This window comes from Capra hircus, chromosome 12 (genome assembly GCF_001704415.2).
Source record: "Capra hircus breed San Clemente chromosome 12, ASM170441v1, whole genome shotgun sequence".
NCBI classification, from domain to species: Eukaryota; Metazoa; Chordata; class Mammalia; order Artiodactyla; family Bovidae; genus Capra; species Capra hircus.
In genome coordinates this window covers 76,923,269-76,950,023 of record NC_030819.1, presented here as the reverse complement: position 1 = coordinate 76,950,023, position 26,755 = coordinate 76,923,269, and positions in this window count along the sequence as shown.

Here is a 26,755-nt window from a genome sequence, read left to right as displayed (position 1 = left end):
AGATTAGAGAGATCTTTCAACTGAAATTTTTCAGGCAAGGAGAGAATGGGATGACATAATCAAAATATTGATGAAAGAAAAGCAATAACCAAGAATTCCATATCTGGCCAAAACATCCTTTAGAAATGAAAGAGGAATAAAGACTTTCTCAGACAAACAAAAGCAGGAGTTTGTTACCCTTAGACATGCCTTGCAGAAAATGCTAAAGGGAGCTCTTTGAGAGGAAATAAAAGAGCAGTAATTAACATCACAAAAACATAAATGACATTACATTAGTGTAAATCTCACTAGTTGAGGCAAATACATAGTCATAATTAAATACTGCAATGTGGTAATAGTGGTGCATAATTCACTTTACATTTCTATTTAAAAGATTTTTTCAAACGAGCATAATAGAAATAACCATAACTACAACAAATTGTTTTCAGTAACACAATATTAAAAAACATGTAAATTGTAACAGCAATAATCTAAATTGTGGGAAGGAGGAGAAGTAAAAGTGTAAAATTTATAAATTTCTATGGAAACTAAGTTATTATCAGTTTAAAATAAGGTGTAATAAGTTTAAGACATTTTGTAAGACTAATGGCAACCACAAGAAAAAATTCTGTAGTAATTACACAAATGAACATGATAAAGAAATCAAAGCATACTGATACCAAAATATATCAAAACACAGAAAAAAGACAGCAGGTTAAGGAACAGTAGATTTACAAAACAACCATATAACAATTAACAAAATGGGAATAGAGTGTTTTTACTTATCAATAATTGCTTAAATGTAAATAAACTAAATTCTGGAATTTAAAAAAAAACATAGAATGGCTGAATGGACTTAATAAAAAAAGGCAAGATCCAGTCATATTTGTCTGTAAGATACTCTCTTTAGCCTTTAAGGACACATACAAACTGAGAATAAGGGGATGGAAAAAGACATATCAAGTAAATGGTAATTAAAAAAAAAAAAAGCTGGGGTAGCCATATACTAGACTATAGACAAAAAAGTTCCAAACTAAAAATTAAAAACAGAAAAGGTTATATCATTATATCATGATAAAAGGGTCAATGCCTCATATACATGGAATCTAGAAAAGTGGTACTTATGAACTTATTTGCAGGGCAGGAATAGAGATGCAAGCATAGAGAACAGACTTATGGACTCCAGGGGACCATCAGCGTAGGACAAAGTAAGAGAGGAGCACTAACTGAAATACACATTACCATGGGTAAAACAGCTAGCTAGTGGGAACTTGTGTAATACAGGAAGCTCAACCTGTTGCCCTTTGAAAACTGAGAGGGTTGCGATGGGGTTAGGGGGTGGGAAGAAGGAGCGGACATATGTACACTTCTTGCTGATTCACGTTGTATGGCAAAAACCAACACAACGTTGTAAAGTAATTATCCTCCAATTAAAAATAAATTTGAAAAATACATCAAGAATATATAAAAATTAAAGCTATTGTAAATATTTCTTCACTCAATCAGTTCAGTTCAGTTCAGTTCAGTTGCTCAGTCGTGTTCAACTCTTTGTGACCCCATGGACTGCAGCACCCCAGGCCTCCCTGTCCATCACCAACTCCCGGACCTTACTCAAACTCATGTCCATCAAGCCGGTGATGCCATCCAACTATCTCGTCCTCTGTCGTCCCCTTCTTTTCCCACCTTCAATCTTTCTCCGCATCAGGGTCTTTTCGAACGAGTCAGTTCTCTGCATCGGGTGGCCAAAGTATTGGAGTTTCAGGTTTAGCATCAGTCCTTCCAATGAATATTCAGGATTGATTTCCTTCAGGATTGACTGGTTTGATCTCCTTGCAGTCCAAAAGACTCTCAAGAATTTTCTCCAACACCACAGTTCAAAAGCATCTATTCTTTGACACTCAGCTTTCCCACTCAATACAGCAGTATTTGAATATATAAAGCAAAACTAACGGAGTTTAAAGGAGAGATAAACTAAAATAAATAATGGTTAAGGACTATAACATTCCATTCTCCAAGATGGATATATCACACCTATGTTTAATGAAACCGAAAGATTAATTATATGATCATCTCAAAAACATAGAAAAAGCATTTTACCCAATTTAGCTTTCATCCATAATAGATATTCTTAAAAATTAGTCATACATACCTGATAAGGGGTTAATGTCCAAAATATTAAAAAAAAAAACAAACCCTCATACAATCCAATAGCAACAAATCAAATAACCAATTAAAATTGGGCAAGATATCAGAATAAGCATTTTCTCCCCAAAAATATGTGAGGCCAACAAGAACAGGAAAAAATACTCAACATCACTCACTAGTCATTAAAGAAATGCAAATTAAAACCACACTAAAATATTATCTCACATCTGTTAGAATGGTCATCATTAAAAAGACAAGAGATAGCAAATGCTATGGAGGATATAGAGAAAATGTAGTCCTAGTTCCCTGTTAGTGGGATTGTAAATTAGTACAGCTACTATGGAAAACAGTGTGGGGAAATCCTCCAAAAATTAAAAATTGAACTATCGTATCACCCCAAATTACACTTATAGGAATATATTTCAAAGGAAATGAAAACACTAACTTGAAAAGATATCTGCACCCCCATGTTCATAGCAGCATTGTTTACAATAACAAAGACAGGGAAACAATCTAAGTATCCCTTGATGAATAAATGAATAAAGAAGCTGTGGTGTATAAATACAATGGAATGTCATTTAGCCATAAAACATGAAGAAATCCTGCCATTTGTGACAACATGGATAGACCTTGAAGGCATAATTAGAAGGAAAGACAAATACAAAATCATCTCATTCATATGTGGAATCTAAAAAACAAACAAGAAAATAAAAACAAATCCCCAAGCTCACAGAATATGTTAATTAACTTGATGAGGATAACCCTTTTACAATGTATACATGTATCAAATCATCCCACTATACACTTTATGTTAAAATTTTATTTGTCAATTATACCTCTATAAACTGAAAAAAAATGTTTTAAAAGCAAATATCATAATCTGAAGATGATATTTTTAAAAATAAGAAAAGGCTTATTTATACACTGAAGCATACAAAATATTATTGAGAAAAAATAGGGTGATGCAACATCCCAGTGGGAAAATTTAGTATTGTTAAGATGATAGTACTTCCCACAATGAGCTATGATTCAGCATAATCCTTATCAAAGTTATATCAAGCTCTATTCATAAAATGTGTAAGTTATTCTAAAATATATGGGAACTGGCTCCTGCTGAGTTACCTGCTTTATCTGTGGCCACACTTACCCCGACTCTCTTTCACTCTTGTTATATTAGCCTTTGTAAGACTCAATTTTATAGTTCGTCTGGGTGCTCTGTGCTTAGTTGCTCAGTTGTGTCCGACTCATTGCTACCTCATTCACTGTAGCCCTTCAAGCTCCTCCATCCCTGGGGATTCTCCAGGCAAGAATACTGGAGTGGGTTGCCATGCCCTCCTCCAGAGGATCTTCCCAACCCAGGGACTGAACCTGGGTCTACCACATTGCAGACAGATTCTTTACTGTCTGTACCACCAGAGAAGTCCAAGAATACCGGAGGGGTAGCCTATCCCTTCTCCAGGGAATCTTCCCGACCCAGGAATCTAACCAGGGCCTCCTACATTGCAGGCGATTCTTCATCAGCTGAGCTGCCCAGGAAGCCCCATAGTCTGTCCTAATACAAGCTTTTTTTTTTTGGATCTTCTGTTTCCTTACTATGGAAAGTTTACTCCTACCTTCTTCTAGTCACCCTTCAGGTTTCAGATGAAATGGCTTTTCCTTAGTGAACTTTTCCTGGGCCATGTACTATCTCTGCTGTGTGCTCTTTTATTATCACTTATATCTCCTTTGGAGTGCTTATTGTAATTATACTTAAATAATTAATAGAATAAGTTACTGTTTAAAGTCAGTTTCTCCTATTAAGATGTGAGCTTCAGAAATCCTTAAAAAATAACTTCCAAGCTTTCATTCCCACGCACTAGGAATCATTGGTGCTGTTGGCAATGATTAGAAGTTGAATAGGTGTTTCTCTTCCAGATGAATGTAAGTTACAGAGTTTTTCGTCTTAAGACTCTCAATTCAATGATAACTTTCCCTACGTGCATGTCATCTTTAGTTTGTTACTTGGAGATTACACTTATATTTCTTTATGTGTTTGATTAGAAAAAATACATAATCTGAAATGATCTCCATTGACAGTTGACTACTTAATTACTAGGATGATTTTCACTGATACCAAATTAAATAGATTAGAATAGAATCTATTCTATTCTATTCTAATCTATTCTAATAGAATCAAATTAATAGAACACCATTATATTGCTCTTTGAATAATAAATGCATATGGGATTTCTTTGGAAGGAATGATGCTAAAGCTGAAACTCCAGTACTTTGGCCACCTCATGCAAAGAGTTGACTCATCGGAAAAGACTTTGATGCTGAGAGGGATTGGGGGCAGGAGAAGAAGGGGATGACCGAAGATGAGATGGCTGGATGGCATCACTGACTCGATGGACGTGAGTCTGAGTGAACTCCGGGAGTTGGTGATGGACAGGGAGGCCTGGGGTGCTGCGATTCATGGGGTCGCAAAGAGTCGGACACGACTGAGTGACTGAACTGAACTGAACTGATAGGAAAAAGCAGTTTCATTATATCAGAAATATCAAGATATTTTCTGTTTAATGAACCATAAGTTTCTCATAATGAAAAAAGTATGAATTTGGAAATAAGAAACTTGACACTTACTTATTGTGCATGCCATCTGTAAAATATGTCATGTCATAGAAGTCCTTGCTCACAAGTTTGTCTTGAGGATTAAATAGGATAACATGTTTGAAATTTCTTTATAAATGCTAAAAGCACCATACAAGTGTTAGTCATTGTTTGCATGTCCATTATAGAGAGAGGAAAGGAAGTAATTCTATTTTATGTCCCCAATGGACACAGACTTGACACACATTTATGTCACTGCCAATATCTTCCATGGGAATTCTTGAGCATAAGGGCTGTTTCAGGAATGTATTATTAGACCCAGAGGAAATACTTCATTCTCAAAGATCATGTGCACACAGCAACTCTAAGGGAACTTAACTCTCCCAAATAGAAGATGCGAGTATACACACACACAGTATCAGAAATTCAATTATTTTAACTACATAATGCCAATGAAACCTTTATATGACACACTGAAATTTCATATATAACACCCTACAGATACACATTCTGACTAAATTGAATCAAGACATTTTTTCTTCTTCAAGCCAGAAAAAGGGTGGTGAATGGCCCACCTATAAATTTCAACTTTCAGTTACCCTGCGGAATATTTAAACTGCCTGGTTAACGAGGGAGGAAAGCCTATTAGTGCAGATCCTAATGTTTCTAAATATTAATACGGACGGCAGCATCAGATTAGAGAGGACAGGAACGGCTAAATTAATCACCCACACTCCATCCTTTGAGAACCAGGAAAATGTGTTCTCCAGTCTACGCCAGAAGTGTATTCCAGTGATATGAAGAGAGGCATAAATTTAGAAGTATTATGACCTCCTTCTCATAAAATGCCTGAGCTACTTCATTTTTATCTGAGCAATGATGCAAGACCAAGGCACTGGCCAGACCCACGGAATATAGAATCACAGCAGGAGAAATCTTCATTTTATATACCTGTGCCCTGCCTTGAATCTCTATTTAACAGGCATCCAGCCATTTTGTGTAAATGTTGATGATAAGCTAAGCTTCAACAGTTATTTTGGGGAAAGAAGATGAAGGTTTGGAATAGCCCAGATGAATTTAATGAACATCTAACCTGTGAGCAGAAATATCGGAACTGGCAGCAGCAGAATTACAGAATCAGAGAAGCCAGAGACATTAAAGCGTGACTGGATGACATCCTGAGGACCACGCTTTTAAAAGGTGGCATGGAATCTTCTGCATATCAAATTACTCATCAGGTCAAATTGCAAGTGAATTCACCTTCTATGTAAAACTTTGGAATTCCCACAGAGAGGACTTGGAAGGCAAACGTATCTCTAGGTGAGCAGTCAGAGCACCTGACTCCTGTATAATTACATGGAATGAGAATTTGATACATGACAGTAATTACCTAGCTGAAGGTGCAATTAGCCATTTGTGACCTCATTCTGAGTGGCAACTAATTAACCCTTAATGTCAAAAATGTCAACCTTCATCAAGACACCAAAGAGAAGTACTACATGATCAGCTAATCCTTGTTCCAACCTATTAATGGTTGAATCTGTCATCGGAAATGTGAATGTATCATTTTTACATCAGCATTTAATGTTCAGATGTGGAATATGCTTCATTTCTTTCCTTTTGTGGCTGCATTTCCCTTGCTTACCCTAGTATGAGTAGACTTCCTTTTCTAAAATAAGAATAATCTTTCATATGCATATAAAATAATCATCTCTCAGCGAGATAAAACACCATCAGGAGGTACATAGAGAACTATAACTTGTCAGTTGCATGTGATTTCTCATGGTTATAGAAATGGCACAGAAATTGAAAAGATCTTAAACTGTTCTGTCATTATGAACACCTCTCAAATATTGGCCTCACTGGAAATTGACTCCGGTACCTGTTCTTGTAGTACATGCTGAAGCCAAAAGACATTTCCTCTGGGATGATATGAGGAAGTCTAAAACCATCATCCTTTTTAAACCACCAAATACTGGACCACAATTTTATAATTGCCAGTAGTCTACTCTTTTTCCTGCTATTTACTATGTATAAAAGCATAACATTTGAAAAATCTATGTAATATATATGAGTTTGCTTCAAATAGAGAAACTGCTGTACATTTTCTTCACAGTCCTAGGATTTCCAAGAGTAACCTCAAAGGCAAGTCATTAAAGTAATTAGCCATTTGTTATTAAATAAATGCAATTATTAAGCAAGATTAATGTGGCAAATATTTGTATCAAAGACTGAAAACACAATCTAGCATTGATATTTATTTTTTGGGGATTCATGACCAGAAAAGCACAATATGCGTTGCTGTAATTTTGTAGATTATTTGGTTTGATTCTTCTCTTTCTTCAAGGTTGTTTCAAGGGCCTAAACCTAATCTAGGCAATTTCATTTTATTTAATGGGGAACCAAAACATTTTCTCAAGTGTCTTACAAACTCATGTTTCTGGGGCAGCAGGTACAAGTCAAAGAAAATTTGCACACATTTATCATCATATTCTTTACCTTTTTTTGCAGCAGAGAGTTCTGATGGCTTTACCTAGAAGTTTTAGAAAAATAACCAATTACAACTGGTTCAAAATATTATTGACAATTTTTATTACTCAGAAAAATTCAAGGCATGTTTTAGACTTATAAACAAATGAAAACAAATGCATATCTCTTTAACAACCTTTAATAAATGCTAGAATAAAATATTTATGTTTCCTGCATTTAGAAAGGTATTTCATAGCCATTTCCCTGAAGTTGCCAGGGACAACTATGCATTGGTGAATGGTGCTATGTTTTTGTTCAAGATAAGAAACATCTCTATAGATTCAATCATCTTTCAAACCAGAAAGAATGGAAAACTTGTAGAGAGAGTGAAAATGAATGAAAGTCATCTATACTTATTGACTAAATGTGAAGCAAAACCCTTGCTTAAATATGAGGTGCAAAGTCATGTGAATACAGAAGACACTCAGCGTCCAAGAGGTTTTTGCATCTGTTCTGGCTTTCCATTTATTTGGATTAGAAATGAAAACCACATAACACAGATGGTAAGCCTGTCAACCGTAGTGGCACACTGAATTAGCCATTTCCATTGCTCATTATGTTTCATGTCTATGCTTCCAAGGCTTACTGCCTTACCACTCACCCTTCCCGTTCCTTTTCAATGGTGGGGTGCCACTCTGGGCTCTCTGAATGAGAGCTAAATTCTGCCACTTGACAGATATGGCTAACTACTTGTTCTAAGTTACAATTGTTTATTTAAAACCATATATTTACTGTAACAAGAGTGTTGGCCAAGAGAGAAATTTACATGCCAAACATGCTCCCAAGCAGTTGATTTTGATTTTTCTAATTGAATTATACATAATAAAATCCATAAAACATGTCCATATTGATGCATTTTATATATGTGAATATAAGTAATTTCTTTCATCAACAGTGTTTTCAGGCTTACTGCATTCTATCGAGATGCTTTTTATAATTGTTAACTGGGTGAATACTAAAAAAATAAAAAATTTTTTAAACATTTGGCTCAATATTTCAAAACACTAGCTGTGAATTTGTTTTATAGCTGAAAACATTTTAAATGGAAAAGGTAAATAAGAAATTATAAAGTATTCTTAAGGTAACTGATAATTAAAGAGCTTATGAGATATGAGTTTACATGTGACTATCTGCATTATTCAAGTTTCAAAATGTATAGCAACACTTTTAAGTTGATAATTTATCTATCTCTTTTTAAAAAACTAATACTCATTCATGGAATTAAACTTTCAAACTCTAGAAATAGAATATACACTATTTTAGCACATATTTTAGTAAGGAAGGTAATTGGATTTTATTTTTTTTTTATTTTTTTTAATTGGATTTTAAATCCAAGCAGCTGCAACCATCTCATTTGAAAATAATTAATAGCTGCATTTTAAAAAAATCAAAATTTTTATGAACCAGGAAAAAAGTTATCCTATAATTGAGGTTCAGAATTTGTAATATTGTTTTCCTTATGTAGAATATCCCATAACAATCTACTCTTTGTATTACCTGTTAGACAAATCAAAGTACCATAGAGACTTTGGTATTATATGTAAAAACCATGCTTGTTGTTTTAGTTGCTAAGTCCTGACTCTTTGCGACCCATGGACTATGGCCCTCCAGTCTCCTCTGTCGATGGGTTTGCCCAGGCAAGAACACTGGAGTGGGTTGCCATTTCCTTCTCCAGAGGACCTTCCCGATCCATGGACTGAACCCATGTCTCCTGCACTGGCAGTCAGATTCTTTCCAACTGAGCCACCAAGGAAGCCCAGAGATGTAAATGGATATAGATATATCCTACTGCTATCTGAGGACTTCTCAGCCATTACCTTATACTTGTTGATATCCATAAGGTAAGAACGTTGACTGTTGGAAAATATAATCATCTTCCAGATGGTCAGAGAAAACACTTCAAGGAGAAAGATGGTTTTGAGAAAATATTTTTGTTGAAGTTCATCCAGATGGGAGCAATATTATTTGCAAATATGGAGTGGAAAAAAAATTTCTAAAGGAAAAATAGTGTGCATGTATGTTTGCACACTTGTATGAGTATGCATGTGCATGGCAGTATGGAGAGAACTGGAATACAGTGGTGAAGTTCAGAATAAGCAAATCCATAGAGATAAAAAATAGATGATTTCTAGGAGCCCATGATAGGAAAGAACAGAAAGTTTTTACTAATGGATAAGGAGCTTCTTTTTGACATGATTACATTTCAGGGAATTAGACAGCAGTGATTGGTGCATGACCTCATGAATACATTAAAAACCACTGAATTGTATACTTTAAAATTGTACATTTATGGCATGTGAATTGTAATTCAAAAAATATATTTATGACACAGTTACATAATTAATGGAGGAGAAGAGAAATCTCTTCCAACAATGAAATTCTAATTAATGAAATTAGAAGAAATGATAGAAATAAAGAATCCCCATTTAGCAATAAGACTTTCAGAGAATATCATCAAAAGATACTAAAATTGATGAGCAACTCTATGATTAGAAACAATATTTACATTGTTGAAAGTATCTGCCCACCAAACATATCCAAAACGAAAAATAATTTTTAAGGTATATATAATAAAGGTCCATCTTTTCTTCTTTTTGTATACAAGGATTCTCTTATAGTACTTAAAACAAATTAACATTAAAGCTAAGTCCATCATAAGTCATAGCTAAAGAGGTCATCAGATATTAAAATGTGTTGCCTTCCATCCGTTATAAAACTGGTCTTACACTTTAAATATTCTGGTCTTACTCTAACAGTGATATTGCAATAGTGTATATTTCCTAGTGCTTTTCAAAGGCAGGTTTTTGAAGGAGATTTCTCCTGTGTAAGATCTAAGGGTGGACATACCTGATGGAGAGTTAAATTCCTTTGTTCCTCAGGAAAAATAAATTTAAAAAAAAAAAAAAAACGGGAAGATCATTCCCAATTGTGGATTGCCACAGCTGGGTTGTGACTTTTTACCTTAGCATGGCCATATCACTTTTTCTTCTATTTATCTGTTCTTCTACTCTTTGTTGTGGAAACTCTGTTCATCCAGTTTTCAGGTCTGTTTCAGAGAGAATTAGTCCATTCTTGAAGCAAAAGCTGGAATTATTCCACCTGTAGATTTGTCGTGACCACATGGGGAAGGTGAAGATCTTCCTATCTTGAGGAGGGCCATCTTGAGCCCCCCAGCTCTTTTTTTTTCCATTTGAAGAATAAGTGTGTTACTACTCTTATCTTCATTTTATCCTCTGTCATATGGATTTTGGATGTAAGGGAAAGCAAAGAACATGTATTTCATTTTATAAATCCTTGAAGCATAAGGCATCACCACCAGTCCAAGTCCTGATTTCAAAGATTGTGAATCACCCAGACACTCTAGGCTTTCATATGAATATAGGTACTGGAAGGGACTTTGGCTTATCTTTTTTGGGATTGGACAAACTGTGTTCGCTATAGAAAGAAGAGTACATGTAGAGATTCAGTGGCTTGAGATGCTGCCTGTGCAAAGATTGCGAGCTCTCCAATAGTATCATGTCTCTCTGTTCCTTGGACACACAGCTACACTTCCAGGTCCCTTGCAAGTAAAGGTGGAAGGTATTTCAGTTTACAATGGAATGAGAGCAGCCAAGCCATAAAATATCCTTCCAAGTCTGTCATATTTTTTACCTTTTTGAGTTGCAGATAACTGAATCTCCTTGTAAACCAGGTATTGAACACAGTGGAGCCTCGGTGAGCATGGATCCTGAACACTCACTCTAGACTGTTTATGAATAAGAGGTAAACTGTGTTGAACTATTGCATTGTTTAGATTGTGTTATATGAGCACAATTGTGTTATAATTGCACTCATCTCACATGCTAGCGAAGTAATACTCAAAAGTGCTCCAAGCCGGGCTTCAGCAGTATGTGAACCAAGAAATTCCAGATGTTCAAGATGGATTTAGAAAAGGCACAGGAACCAGAAACCAAATTGCCAACATATGATGGATCATAGAAAAAGCAAGAGAATTCCAGAAAAAAAAATCTACTTCTGATTAATTGGCTATGCTAAAGCCTTTCACTATGTGGATCACAGCAAACTGTGGCAAAAAGAGATAGGAATACCAGACCACTTTACTTGCCTCCAGAGAAATCTGTATGCAGGTCAGGAAGCAACAGTTAGAACCACACATGGAGCACAGACTGGTTCTAAATTGGGAAAGGAGAACATCAAGGCTGTATATTGTTAGCTTGCTTATTTAACTTCTATGCAGAGTACATCATGAGAAACGCTGGGCTGGAAAAAACACAAGCTGGAATCAAGATTGCCAGGAGAAATACCAGTAACCTCAGATATGCAGATGACACCACGCTTATGGCAGAAAGCAAAGAGAAACTAAACAGCCTCTTGATAAAAATGAAAGAAGAGAATGAAAATTTGGTTTAAAACTCAATATTCAAAAAACTAAGATCATGGCATCTGGTCCCATCACTTCGTAGCAAATAGATGCAGAAAAAAATGGAAACAGTGACAGACTTTATTTTCTTGGGCTGAAAAACCACTGCGGAGGGTGACTGCAGCCATGAAATTAAAAGACACTTGCTCCTTGGGAGAAAAGCTATGACCAGCCTAGAAAGCATATTAAAAAGCTGAGACATTACTTTGCCAACAAAGGTCCATCTAATCAAAGCTATGGTTTTTCCAGTACTCATGTACAGATGTGAGTGTTGGTCCATAAGGAAAGCCAAGTACTGAAGAATTGATACTTTTGAACTGTGGTATTGGAGAAAACTCTTGAGAATCCCTTGGACAGCAAGGAGATCAAAACAGTGAATCCCAAAAGAAATTAATCATTAATCTCCATTGGAAGGACTGATGCTGAAGCTGAAACTCCAACACTTTGGCCAACTGCTGCGAAGAACTGACTCATTGGAAAAGACCCTGATGCTGGGAAAGACTAAAGGCAGGAGGAGAAGGGGACGACAGAGGACAGATGGTTGGATGACATCACTGACTCAATGGACATGAGTTTGAGCAAGCTCTGGGGGCTGGTGAAGAACAGGGAAGTCTTGAGTGCTGCAGTCCATGGCATTGCAGAGAGTTGGACGGGACTAAACGACTAAACTGAACTGAACTGAGACTGTTTTGTTTCAGGAGCCAGTGCTTTTCTATCCAACATAAGTATAATAACTCTTTTTTTTTTTCTTTTCAATGAATGATGATTTTATATAGACATTATTTTTTTTCTAACATTTTATTCACATTCCTTCACTTAACCCAAGATAGTAAGCCTTAAAGAGAGATCTCTATTGTACCTTGAATACAGTAAAGCCAAAGGAGGTTTTATCACAGAACAAGAAAGTGGCAGACCTAAAAGTGATTTTGGAGCTGCCTGAATCCAAGGCTCACAGTACTTTCAGTATTACTCTGAACATAGTTGTAGTTCACTATGTGAAAAGAAATCTATTTCTGCTTTATTGACTATGCCAAAGCCTTTGACTGTGTGGATCACAATAAACTGTGGAAAATTCTGAGAGAGATGGGAATCCCAGACCACCTGACCTGCCTCTTGAGAAACCTGTATGCAGGTCAGAAGCAACAGTTAGAACTGGACATGGAACAACAGACTGGTTCCAAATAGGAAAAGGAGTACGTCAAGGCTGTATATTGTCACCCTGCTTATTTAACCTCTATGCAGAGTACATCATGAGAAATGCTGGGCTGGAAAAAACACAAGCTGGAATCAAGATTGCTGAGAGAAATATCAATAACCTCAGATATGCAGATGACATCACCCTTATGGCAGAAAGTGAAGAGGAGCTAAAAAGCCTCTTGATGAAAGTGAAAGAGGAGAGTGAAAAAGTTGGCTTAAAGCTCAACATTCAGAAAACGAAGATCATGGCATCCAGTCCCATCACTTCATGGGAAATAGATGAGGAAACAGTGGAAACAGTGTCAGACTTTATTTTGGGGGGCTCCAAAATCACTGCAGCTGGTGATTGCAGCCATGAAATGAAAAGATCCTTACTCCTTGGAAGGAAAGTTATGACCAACCTAGATAATATATTCAAAAGCAGAGACATTACTTTGCCGACTAAGGTACATCTAGTCAAGGCTATGGTTTTTCCAGTAGTCATGCATGGATGTGAGAGTTGGACTGTGAAGAAGAATGAGTGCCGAAGAATTGATGCTTTTGAACTGTGGTGTTGGACAAGACTCTTGAGAGTCCTTTGGACTGCAAGGAGATCCAACCAGTCCATTCGGAAGGAGATCAGCCCTGGGATTTCTTTGGAAGGAATGATGCTAAAGCTGAAACTCCAGTACTTTGGCCACCTCATGCGAAGAGTTGACTCATTGGAAAAGACTCTGATGCTGGGAGGGATTGGGGGCAGGAGGAGAAGGGGACAACAGAGGATAAGATGACTGGATGGCATCACTGACTCTAAGGATGTGAGTCTGATTGAACTCCTGGAGTTGGTGATGGACTGGGGGCCTAGAGTGCTGCGATTCATGGGGTCGCAAAGAGTTGGACACTACTGAGCGACTGAACTGAACTAAACTGATGTAAAAAAAAAAAAGAACCTAAAATTGAAATTGAAAGAAATTTTACATTTCCCATTTATTTCAAGAATATGTTTCTTACAGTTTTTCCATCTGTAATATCATTCATTCATACCAACTCTGCTTTTTATGATTGAACTTTATTTATTAAGATTATTGATAATTTTTACTGTATTATGCAAAAATATTTTTATTTCTATGTGTTTTACTTGGATTCTCCCATCTGAAATATTCCTAGTAATGGGACTTACTTGTGTGTGTGTGTGTGTAGTGTGTTAGTTGCTCAGTCATGTTTGACTCCCGTGGATTACTGTAGCCCACCAGGTTCCTCTGTCCGTGGGGTTTCTCGGACAAGCCTACTGGAATGGGTTGCCATTTCCTTCTCCAGGGGATCTTCCTGACCTAGGGACTGACCCTGGATCTCCTGCACTGCATGCAGATTCTTTACTATCTGAGCCACCAGGGAAGCCCCATATTATCTGAAGCAAGGCAGTAGCCTGTGGTGGTCAACAGACTTTGGTCAATTTATCAGAGATGAAGACTTGAGAAAAGCACAGCCGATACAGAATATGTATATTTCTACCGTGCATGTTTAAATGATGCCAGCTAGACAACATGTCTGGGCAGGTGTACTTTGTGTGTGACACGCATTTGTCAGCCATAAAGCCATGTCTACGTACATGTCCCCATGTGCAGTTCAACAAAGGCTGTGTGTATGTCTTACTGAAGTTTCCCCCTCTGGATTTATCTTTTCAGAAATACCTATATTTTAGCTCCCGAGGCTCAAAATTAACTAAAGCCAAGTTTTCTCCCTCCCACCATTCCTCTGCTCTTCGTCCTGTATTTCAGCACTGCATTGGATGCGTTCAATTTCACTCAATGCTTTGTTTACCCGGTTTGTGTTCTTTTTGAGTGATTTCAGAAGTAAGTTCATAGCTAGACATTTTCAAGCCTTCCAGGTCTAGGCAGGAAATTTCCTGAGATACACCTCAGTGTCTGCTGCTGCTGCTTCTAAGTCACTTCAGTCGTGTCTGACTCTGTGAGACCCCATAGACGGCAGCCCACCAGGCTCCCCCGTCCCTGAGATTCTCCAGGCAAGAACACTGGAGTGGGGTATCTTCAGTGGATACTAAAGTTAGACTTGGTTTCATTTAGAATTCAATGGTGTTTGAGGTATAAAATAGAAAAATACTATCCAGGTGAGCTCTTCCTGTATCCTAAACAGGATATGAAATTCATTTCAAAATCATGTAATTGATCTAACATAAGTATATATTACAACTTATAGACACTAATTTTTAAAAGGTATATATAACAGCTTCATTTTACATATAAAAATACCTTGGAGACATTGAAGACTCAGTTTCAGATCACTGAAATAAAGTGAGTCACATGATTTTTTTTTTTTTTGGTTTCCAAATACATATAAAAGTTACTATAGTCTATGAAGTGCACAATAGCATTATGTCTGAAAAAATGTACATATCTTACTTAAAAATACTTTATTGCTAAAAAATGCTAACCATCATCTGACAATGCAAGGTTGCTGCAAAGTTTCAGTTTGTAAAAAAAAAATATGAGATCTGTGAAGCACGATAAAATAAAGCCCACTAAAATGAAGTATGTCCATGAATATGAGGCGAATATTCTTTGAAAGAATAATAGAATTCCAGACATATTGTAGTGCATGTAAACATAACTACTTCAGTTTTTCATTATAAAACTGGTAGTATTTGGTGTTTCTAGTATGCGAATTACTATATTTTCTACAACAATTCATACTGATACACAATAAACATAGAAAGATGGTGAAGCTGTTTCTGATTTCATCGAACAGGAAAGTCCAGATCAAACTGGACTTAAAGGTGGTTATAAGACTGAAAAGCCCAGAGGTTGTCTGGCTCAATAAGAACGTTGGCCTTGTCTGAATCTTGACTTTGAACTAACTTTGGAAGACAGTTTCATGCTGATGCTAGAGCGCTAACCTCTTTAGGATCATGAGGGAGGAGAGCCGATGGTTCTCTGCACACCATCATACAATGCTAGGCTTTATCTTGATTTTACCTTCCTGAAATACACACACACACACACACACACACACACACACAGTGACCAAGGGATTCAATAGACTTATTGGCTTAGACTGCAGGAATCAATCACTGTGACAAGGGAATAATAGTGACTTAAGAGGCTTAGACCAATCAGCCCCACCCTTAGGACAAGGAGAGGGTCAATCCAATCCACACTGTGTCACTGGTACTCAGGAGGAAGGAATTTAAATAATGCAAGGAAGCAATAAAATACAAGTTAGGTTAGGGACCATCACTACTATCATTTTGTTGGTGAGGATGTAAAACTTAGCAAATTCAAATGATTTACCCAAGTAGTACATTTTCAGAGAGGGAACAAAAAAATAAGACTGACTCCGAAGACCATACTACTAATAGAGTCACTGTTTATTTTTATTTTCTCTTATTCCATGCATTAAATGTATTTATTAGGGGAAAAAAATAAACACAGTAATGTTTTCCTAAGCATCACACTTTATGTCTTCTGTGTCAGCATGAGTTAGCAAATAAATCTGTCAAGTTATATGAGTTAAATTGAGGTTATTTAATCTGTAAATCATTATGAATTCCTAGTACAGTGATATTATCTGGTTGCTTAATAGTTAAAAATTGATAACAATAATGAATATAACTAAAAATTTCCCAAGAATTTTAGGAAATTGTTATTACTTTTTTAAGCTTTTGAAAGTCATATATATGTGTCATGTAAATGTATATAATTATACATATTTATAACTGTGGTCACAACGTTGGGCATAACTGACTGAACTGAACTAATACATATTTATATACATACAAAATATGTATATAAATTATGTCTGACCCCATGGACTGTACAATAAATTATATATATCATATAATTATAATTATAAAAAATTATAAAATTTTATAATTTATAAAAATTATAAAAATATAATATAATTATATATTATATATATATATATATGGCTTCAGTGGTAAAGAATCTGCCTGCCAAGCAGGAAACAGGGCTTCTATCCCTGGATCCAGAAGATCTCCTGGAGGAAGGCATGGCAACCCACCCCAGTATGCTTGCCTGGAGAATCCCACGGACAGAGGGGTCTGGTGGGCTCTAGTCCATGGTGTTGCAAAGAGTCAGACATGACTGAAAAGACTGAGAATGCAGGCAGGAGGATAAGATGCCTTTCTTGCTGTAGGGGAAAGAGGCCAGAATGCATTTTGAACTCAACTCAGCTGAAATAAAAGGTACTTTAGGAATTGGATGAGGGAGAGATCACAGGCCATCTGTGTTTGCTAATTGGCTTTACCCAAAGGGAAAGTAAACTTTTTCTCATCTTCATCACAGGAGCTAGTTTTACAACTTAGCAGAAGGCATCTAGCCAAGCTAGCCTCCTGTCCCCCCACAGAAACTGGGAGATAGTAACTTTACCTTCCTCTATGACTGCATTTCAGAAGGATGGCCCCTAGGTCCTTGAGAAAGACATTCCTAGGCTGTAAAACTGGCAAGAAGCTCTTCAAAAGATTTACATATCAAAGGGGCAGAGAAATAATTTACAAGTTTTCTAAAGTAATTACTCTCAGAAAAGGGAGGTCAGGAGTTTTAGAGTCTGGAAGAAGCCTGTGTAAAGTTTAGTCAAGTTGGAGAGAACTTTGACCCTTCTTTGTCAATTGTCATTGCGGTCACCAGGCTGATGGCCATCCTACCACCTTTAATATGAGGTTTTCAAGGTCACCCTGGAAGATCAACAGAAAAGAAAAACAGCATGAGGGAGTTCACTTCAGAATTTTTTCAGTATTCCCATTCACATGTTATTGAATTCACACCCATATAGGTATATATATATGTATTATATGAAGGAGTTAGTCACTCAGTCTTGCCTGACTCTTTGCGACCCTGTGGACTGTAGCCTGTCAGGCTCCTCTGTCCTTGAAATTCTCCAGGTAAAAATACCAGAGTGCATAGCTATTTCTTTCTCCAGGGGATCTTTCTGACCCAGGGATCGAACCTGGGTATCCTGCATTGCAGGTCTATTTTTTTACCATCTGAGCCGGAAGGGAAGCTTCTATGTATGATATGACCCGGGAGTGCGTAATTTCCTCGGTTCTGTCTCACCGCAGCAAAGATTTGAAATGGCAGACCAGTGTTACAGTTCCTGCTGCTCAGAGTTCTATTTGGCAAACAAAGGGTAGTACATCCTCGAGGCCTGAGGGAAGGAGACCGCAAAAGAGAGGCCTCAATCTGTCTTGGCTTCTTTTTATATGTTTTGTCTCCTCCCCCCTGAGTCTGCCCTAGGCCAATTCAGCTAGCCAAGAAGGGGGCATGTTTGTTTCACCTGAAGTTCTCACTCAAGTCTGCATATTTTCTTTTGTTCCATTTTTGTGAGCTTTTCCCATTCTTTGTCTTTTAGCCACCATCATTTTGAAATCCTTTCTCCTATTCTAACTACCTGACATATTTATAGATATATACACATATATAATGTATATATATACACATATATAAATGTATATATATACACATATATGTTTAATTAGGGAGAATTTAATAAGTTCTAACACATAACTGCAGAGAAGTCTGGGAAATGTAGCTGTGTGGCCAAAAGCTATAAATAAGATTTTGATAGCTTGCATGCTCTGTCACCATAAAGAAAAGGAAAAAACAATTGAAATATAAAAATATTTATAAATCTCTCCTCCCTCAAGTGAAGCAGCAGAAAAGCTGAGATGGGTAATAAGAACTTAATCTAGTAAAAACTATTGAGAAGGAGTTTAACCAAAATCAAGAAGACATATCAGAATCTTTAGAGATGTTGATTTTAGAAGGACATTGCAAGAAATCATACATATTCAAGGCCATCTTAATTTTCAAAGAAAAAAATGTCAAGTTTAGGTAATTCACAATAAAACTATTTTTTGAATATTAGGTAGTTAATTCAATCCATAAAAAGTCTAGATGAATGCTGAGTAAGAAGAATTTACTAAATCCAAACGCAAGTGGTCCTAGGCAGACGATTCTACAATGGCCAGTGGGCACAGTCATAGTCTTCCAGCTGATTCTCAGTCTTAGTCACGGGATCAGAAATAAGACGGCTACTGAATGTGGATGTTGCAAATCATTGTTGGAGCCTCACTCAGTTCTTCATGGCTTGCTTCCTGTCAAGGGTGATTCGTTCAAAATCTGAAATGGGCACGTCTAATTGATGGAGAGTAGATCACTGTCTTCTATTCCAGTTGCAAGAGAGCCTGGGAAAGTGAGTATCTGACATGTTTGAGTTTCATCAAAGAAGATGGCTTCTGCCCAATGGTATAAAGGATTTTATAAATATGACTAATGTGTTTAGGTACTGAGTTGTTAATAATTAATTAATTAGAGGATGGTGGTATTAGCACAAGACCACTATCCTGGTTATAGTATCAGTTTGAGATGGAAAGACAATTTGTCTGTTTGCAGGAAAGAATTTGTGTTTGGCAAAATTTTTGAGAAGACAGATAGAAATTGACTTCGCATGCAAAAATAAAATTATTTTAAAAGTTAAGCTTTTATTAATAAAAAAAAGCAAATAAAGGGTTTCCATTAGTGGGGTCTATAGTCTACAAAAGTCCCCATCTTTCTTCAAAGTGAGTCATTTGTCCATTACCAGAGGCACTGAGTAAAAATTCAGAAGAAAAGTGTACTGTATTTTCATACAGGAGAAAAGTATTTATCTTAGTGTTTACTTCATTAATTTAATGGAATAAAATCTCAACAATCAAGTTGACAAAAGTCATTATAAGGCTCAGGTTGTCAAAAAATTCTTGACACAGGTGCCATTTGGTTAAATTCAACAAGACTTGTTTATCTGCTCAGAGCAGAAGAAAGACTGTTATCAGGTCAGCAACTTTCTCTGAGGCAAAGGAAGGGATGAGCTGGAGGCTCCCAGGAGTTGTAGCAGAGGGTACACAGGTGAAGGTGATGACATCTGAGTCCGTGAGAACTTTAGACTTTCCAGCAGCTCAAATGCTACTCTTCAGGCCCGTAATCCTATCTCTGAAGATGGGTCAGTCCCGGTCACAGTCTTTCCTGGATGACGGCTGAAGATGTCAGTCCCAGGCAGCTGCACTCACCAGGCTCAGGCTTATGCAATGCTTGATATAATTACATAGTACGGTACACAGAACTAGGCCTGAACAGATTTCTCATTCCTCACTTCCAAGCTAATGCAACTTGAACTAGAATCTTCACAGATTCTCTGCGTTATGATCAGAACAAGGGTGAGTTATTTTGGAGTCTCAGAATTATGTTAAGAGGCACTTCAACCAACTTTTGAATGTGGAGAGAAGTAGGGAACAAGCTGGGGAGTAAATGAGCAGCTTCAATGAATCAAGAATTTTTTTTTTTTACTTATTTAATTTTAAAGTTTTAAATGAAATATGTTAGTTTCATGTGTACAGCAAAGTGGTTCAGTTATATATATATATGTGTGTGTATATATATGTGTGTATGTGTATATAAATGTATAGGTTCTCTTTTTTAGTTTTATATATATACATATGTGAAAGTTGCTCAGCTGTGTCCCACTCTTTGTGACCCCATGGACTATAGAGTCCATGGAATTCTCCAGGCCAGAATAATGGAGTGGGTAGCCTTTCCCTTCCCCAGGGGATCTTCCCAACCTAGGGATCGAACCGCTGTCTCCTGAATTGCAGGAGGGCAGATTCTTTATCAGCTAAGCCACCTGGGAAGCCCTATATATATGTATATATATATGCTGCTGCTGCTGCTACGTCGCTTCAGTCGTGTCCGACTCTGTGCGACCCGGTGGAAGGCAGCCCACCAGGCTCCCCCGTCCCCGGGATTCTCCAGGCGAGAGTACTGGAGTGGGCTGCCATTTCCTTTTCCAAAGCATGAAAGTGAAAAGTGAAAGTGAAGTCGCTCAGTCGTGTCCGACTCTTTGAGACCCCATGGACTGCAGCCTACCAGGCTCCTCCATCCATGGGATTTTCCAGGCAAGAGTACTGGAGTGGGGTGCCATTGCCTTCTCCGCTATAGTGGCAGAGAATGTAAAAAAAAAAAAAATCTGTACATTTTATATATATATATATATATATAGCAAAGAAGGCAATGGCACCCAGCGGAAGAGAACATTAAAAAAAAAGAATCTATACATACTGTGTGTGTGTATATATATATATAGCGGAGAAGGCAGTGGCACCCCACTCCAGTACTCTTGCCTGGAAAATCCCATGGATGGAGGAGCCTGATGGGCTGCAGTCCACGGGGTCTCAAAGAGTCGGACACGACTGAGCGACTTCACTTTCACTTTTCACTTTCATGCTCTGGAAAAGGAAATGGCAGCCCACTCCAGTACTCTCGCCTGGAGAATCCCGGGGACGGGGGAGCCTGGTGGGCTGCCTTCTACCGGGTCGCACAGAGTTGGACATGACTGAAGCAACTTAGCAGCAGCAGCAGCAGCAGCAGCAGCCACTATAGATTATCAGATATTGAGTAGGGACTTTTCTAGTGGTCCAGTGCTTAAGAATCCATCTTGCAGTGAAGGGGATGTGGGTTCAGTGCCTGGCAGGGGAATTAGGGTGTCACATGCCATGGAGCAACTAAGCCCACTCACTGAAACACCAAGGCCTCCCACAGCAACTAAAGACCATGCGAGCCACAACTGAGATGTGAGGCAGCCAAGTTTAAAAAAACAAAGATATTGAGTGTAGTTCCTCTGCCATACAGTTGACCCTTGTTGGTTATCTGTTTTATGTATAGTAGTTTGTATTCATGCCTGCATGCTCAGTAGCTAAGTCACATCTGAGTCTTTGCAGCCCCATGGACTGTAGCCCACCAGGTTCCTCTGTCCATGGGATTTACCAGGCAAGAATACTGGAATGGATTGCCATTTCCTTTCCGGGGAACCTTCTTGACCCAGGGATTGAACCCATATTTCTTGCATCTCCTGCCTTAACGGTTGAATTTTTCACCACTAGCGCCACCTGGGAAGCCCTAATAGTTCATATATCTTAACACTAAACTGCTAATTTATCCCTTCCCCTCCTTCTCCTCGTTAGTCATAAGTTTGCTTTCTATGCCTGTGACACTGCTTGTTTTTAAATAAGTTCATTCGTATAATTTTATTTTAGATTCCTCATAGAAGCAGTATCATATGATATTTGTCTTTGTCTGCCTTGCTTCACTTAGTATGATAATTTCTAGGTCCCTCTATGTCAATCAACAAAGCATTTCAAGTAGAAAAGTAAAGCAAGGTAAAATGTTTGCCAGCTGTTTACCATCTAAACACTAATACATGTAATATAATGTTTTGTGAAGTGATTGTTGTTTTTTCAATGTCTCTGCATAGCAAATTTCTGCAAAGGAATTTAGTTAAATTTTATTGCAAATTGTGGCCTAGGGAGATAAAATGATGTATGTAAAGGGAAAACAAAGATAGTGTTAGAACAGATATCAGAAACCAGGCCTTCTAATTCCTAAGCTGGTGCATGCACCAAAATGTATGGCACTTGACATAGGTACCAGGCTGTCAATCCAAAAATCCCTAGATGATTTTGAAAAACATTAGCATTGGAAATCTCAGAACGGTCATTAAAGTTGCATTTCATTTACTTACTTAATCATTTAACAAATAAAAATCTCAAGGCCTCCATCTTGGACCCATGCATTAGGACAGAATTAGAGTATCTTATCCCAAAATAAATTCATTTGTTTTTAAGCGGATGACACATCTAAGTTCAACAAATGCTATTCTTCTAAACAGAGTGGCTAAAGAAACATACACTGGGCTGATTTTTTAAAACATAAATTTGAGTCGATTTTAGCACAGATAGGAAATCCTCACTACAATTCTTTCCTGGCAAAACCACTATCTGGAAATTGATTACTAAGTAGAATTCCCTTAAAGACCTACTAAATGATGACCAAGCAGGTTTTCAAGTGAAGTCAAAATAAAAGGATACTATAAGAAAATTAGTTCTTCTTCCATAGTTAAGTTTATCCTTGGAGCCCTCCCACTTTCCATTAAGTGCCCTTTCCTCTGCCTCCCAAGAAATCAATATGTTCAAGTGATTTTTACCTAATATAGAGTCGATTATTAACCCATGAAAGTCTAAACATTACAACTCTAGCATGATCTACATCTTAATAATAATTGGAAGCTGTATAATAACTAAATAAAGAGTTCCTAAATTTGCTGTTTGAGACCTGGGTAAGTGTCATGGAGAGTGCGTTTGTTTAAAAGTCATAGTTAGCATCCTTCAAATGATGTAACCTGCTGCCTACTCATCAGTTCAGTTCAGTCGCTCAGTCATGCCTAACTCTTAAAAATGTTTTAAATTTGGAGAACACATAGAAAGTGTGAGCAAAGAACAGAAACAGGAAAATCAGACTTTAATCAGTAAAATATACAGGCTATATCTTAACACGTTCCACTGAGATAGGTTTTATAACTTTATGAAACAGTTTTACTATTTCATCTTCCTATCAACTCTGTGAGGGGAATTAGAAAGAAAACAGACATGTGCTAAGGAGGAGGTGGGAGCTCCAGGGAGTAATTATTATTCCCATTTTATAGCTGGTGAAACTGAGACTCAGTTTCATGTTCAATAAGCTTATACTGGTAATTTGTTACAATCTCATATTCAGTACTTTTACATACACTGTCACTAAACCTTCATAAGAATTTTTAAAGTAGGCATTATTATCTCTATTTTATAGATGCAACAGTGGAAGCAGAGTTAAAAGACCTCTTTAAGAACATAACATATGGCTGGATCTTACCTCCTTTAACCAAATCCATTCATAATCCTCTTGGATCCTCCAAATACCATTTCATGGACCTATAGTCATGCCATTTGCTGTTTGCTAATGAGTTAACAGAGGATTTTAAATCTCCTGACCTTACAAACAATGTTCTTTATACTACACTTTGTCAAAACAACGACAAATACCCCAGCGAAAGAGAAGAATTTAATTAGGCTGCTTGCTTGCAAGAGGGCAAATATCTGGACATTTCAAACCAATTGGGTGGCTGAGTGAATCTTTTGTATATCACCTAATGTGAAAAGTGAGCTTATATCTATTATATATAGAACTGTAACAACAGAGAAAAATATAACCAGAATAAACCAAAATAAAGCAAAGTCAAGAGCCATTTTGATGTTGTTGTAGCAGAAAGAGATGAAAAATATTATGTAGCTAAGATCGAATATATAATACTTTTTGCCAACATGTTTACTATGTAAATAAACAGACTAAAGGCCACGTATACATCTATTACAATATTAGAATTGATAAACAGTATTTAAACTCCAACTCCTACATCCTCTGTCCACAATATAATTTCTACCAAAAACAAAAGAGGAGCCTCACGAAGGCCTGAGCTATACTAACAGAGATGAATAAACAGGGGAAATAACCAGCCTTCAAAAACTAATCCTGCTTAGTTCTCTCAAGGATTGTTTTCTCGTTTTATTTTAATGACTACTTAATCAAGATGAATTAATTTTTCCCTGAAATGGTCCAAAAAGTCAGGATTGAAATTAAAGCAATTTCAGATCAACTGGAGACTATTTTAAGGGTTGGAAATCTTAATAAATATGATTGATAAAATGACAATTTCTGCAGCTGTTGAAGTAAAGAAGAATATGAAAACAATTTAAACAAAATGTGTGTTTAGGGCTTTCAAATGACAAAACATCCCCTTGCAGTAAATTGTGGAATGGCCAACTCTTGGGTTTATGATGCCTACTTACTGTGACTCCAGGGAGCTCCAAGTTCTCCTAAAGGATGCAATGAAGCCCTCAAAACATTCTTGAAATGAAATTAATGTTGAGATGCAATGTGTGGTAATAATATGAAATCAGAAAACAAAGAAATCATGGAAATAGAATACAATTCTATCACTTAGCACACTACTGAATATATAGCTATTGCCAATTTGAATAATTATTGATAAAGATATTGAAATTTCAAAAACTCTTAGGTACATCTAGGCAATATCAGAAATACTACATTTCATTTCATGTAGTACTTACAGGAAACGTGTATTGAATATTCAAAATATTTTGTACTATGATCTGTTTGCAACGTATTATAACATCAAAAAAAGTGGGCCCATTTTTAGGAAGTGCACTGAGAGCCAAAGCTGCTGGGAAGTAAAAAGTCTATTGAACCTCACAGTTGGCAGAGTAATTCAACAGGAACTATGCCATAGAGGTCCTGGTCTCTGACACCAGGCAGTCATAACAGAAAATTCTGGATATACCACAGGTCCATGCTTTTTCATCTAAGAGCCTCCCCAATATCTGTAAAAGAAAATTTTCCCACTTCCAAAATACATTTGGTAACAAAACCTAATCTAAATGGATATTTATAGGCTTTCTGTATGCTATTAGCAGTTACTGTTCCTCTATTAGTGTTTAACTACTGTGTGTATCAAGATTATACTAGAGTGTCCCATAGGATAAAGCATATATGCTGTATAGGCTTTCTGAAAGCTGGACAATTTTGAGTTCCTAAACATATTGCTCCACAAAGGTTTGTAGTAAAGGGCAGGTCTTTTCTCTTTGTACTTGTGTTTATGAACACTCTGACCTTGGATAAGCAGCTCTACTTGCCTCTGGGATAATGATACCTTTACAGGATGTGGGGAAAATAAACAAGGTCAGGTTGAAAAGTGGTTGGGACACACTGTGTATTGATTACATGGTAGCTAATATCAACTGAATGCTGGAAAGTGGAGGCCAATTGTACTGCTTTCCTCCAAGGACAGAAATGCTTGTCTTTCTTCATATAAACTCTATTTCTTGAATTCCCGCATTATGTTTTGGATATACAATATGAACCTCACTGTTGAAAAGTAGAAGAGAGTATGTGTACAATTCATGTCTTGAGAGTACATGGAAAGGACATTTTGCAGCACATAATTTGGGAATCCAGAAATGAGACCCTGAAAGTTCTGCCTGAGCTGAGTTTTGAAGGAAAAGTAGGAAGTAAAGAATAAGCTAGATGTGGAAAAGTCACATCACTTTTCAAGCATTGACTGATATCAGCACTCTCTCTGAGACGGAAAGTAAGCTGGAAGTAGGGTGACCAACATTCCTGGTTCGCTATGGACTACCCTCAGAAACACCGCTGTGCTGGGCAAACAGAAAGGATCGGTCATCCAATGTGGATGGAGGATACAACGAAAGAGAAATCAGGCTGGAATCATAGGTAAGAGGCAGTTAATATTTATACTTTTATTCGATGTTTGAATAAAGGTACATGGCCAGAGGAAGGATGAGCCCTCCTGGGGCCTAAAGTGAGAGACGTTAAGTACCAAGTAAGTGAGAGGCACTAGTGTTAGTACCGTAAATCATCACTGGAATGCTAGTTCAGTTCAGTTGCTCAGTTGTGTCCGACTTTTTGCGACCCCATGAACGGCAGCACACCTGGCCTCCCTGTCCATCACCAACTCCTGGAGTCCACCCAAACCCATGTCCATTGAGTCAGTGATGCCATCCAACCATCTCATCCTCTGTCGTCCCCTTCTCCTCCTGCCCTCAATCTTTCCCAGCATCTGGGTCTTTTCAAATGAGTCAGCTCTTCACATCAGGTGGCCAAAGTATTGGAGTTTCAGCTTCAACATCAGTCCTTCCAATGAACACCCAAGACTGATCTCCTTTAGGATGGACTGGTTGGATCTCCTCACAGTCCAAGGGACTCTCCAGAGTCTTCTCCAGCACCACAGTTCAAAAGAATCAATTCTTCAGAGCTCAGCTTTCTTTATAGGTGATTGGTAATTGGAAACAAAACTGCCAGGGAGAAAGAAAGTAGCCATACTGACTACAGACTTAGAGGGAAGGGCTGAGAGAAAAATAGTCACCTTAAGCAAAAGAAAATATTTGAAAGATAATAAGAAAACACATTAATGTCACAGATTGGCTTCATTGCTGAATCTCTC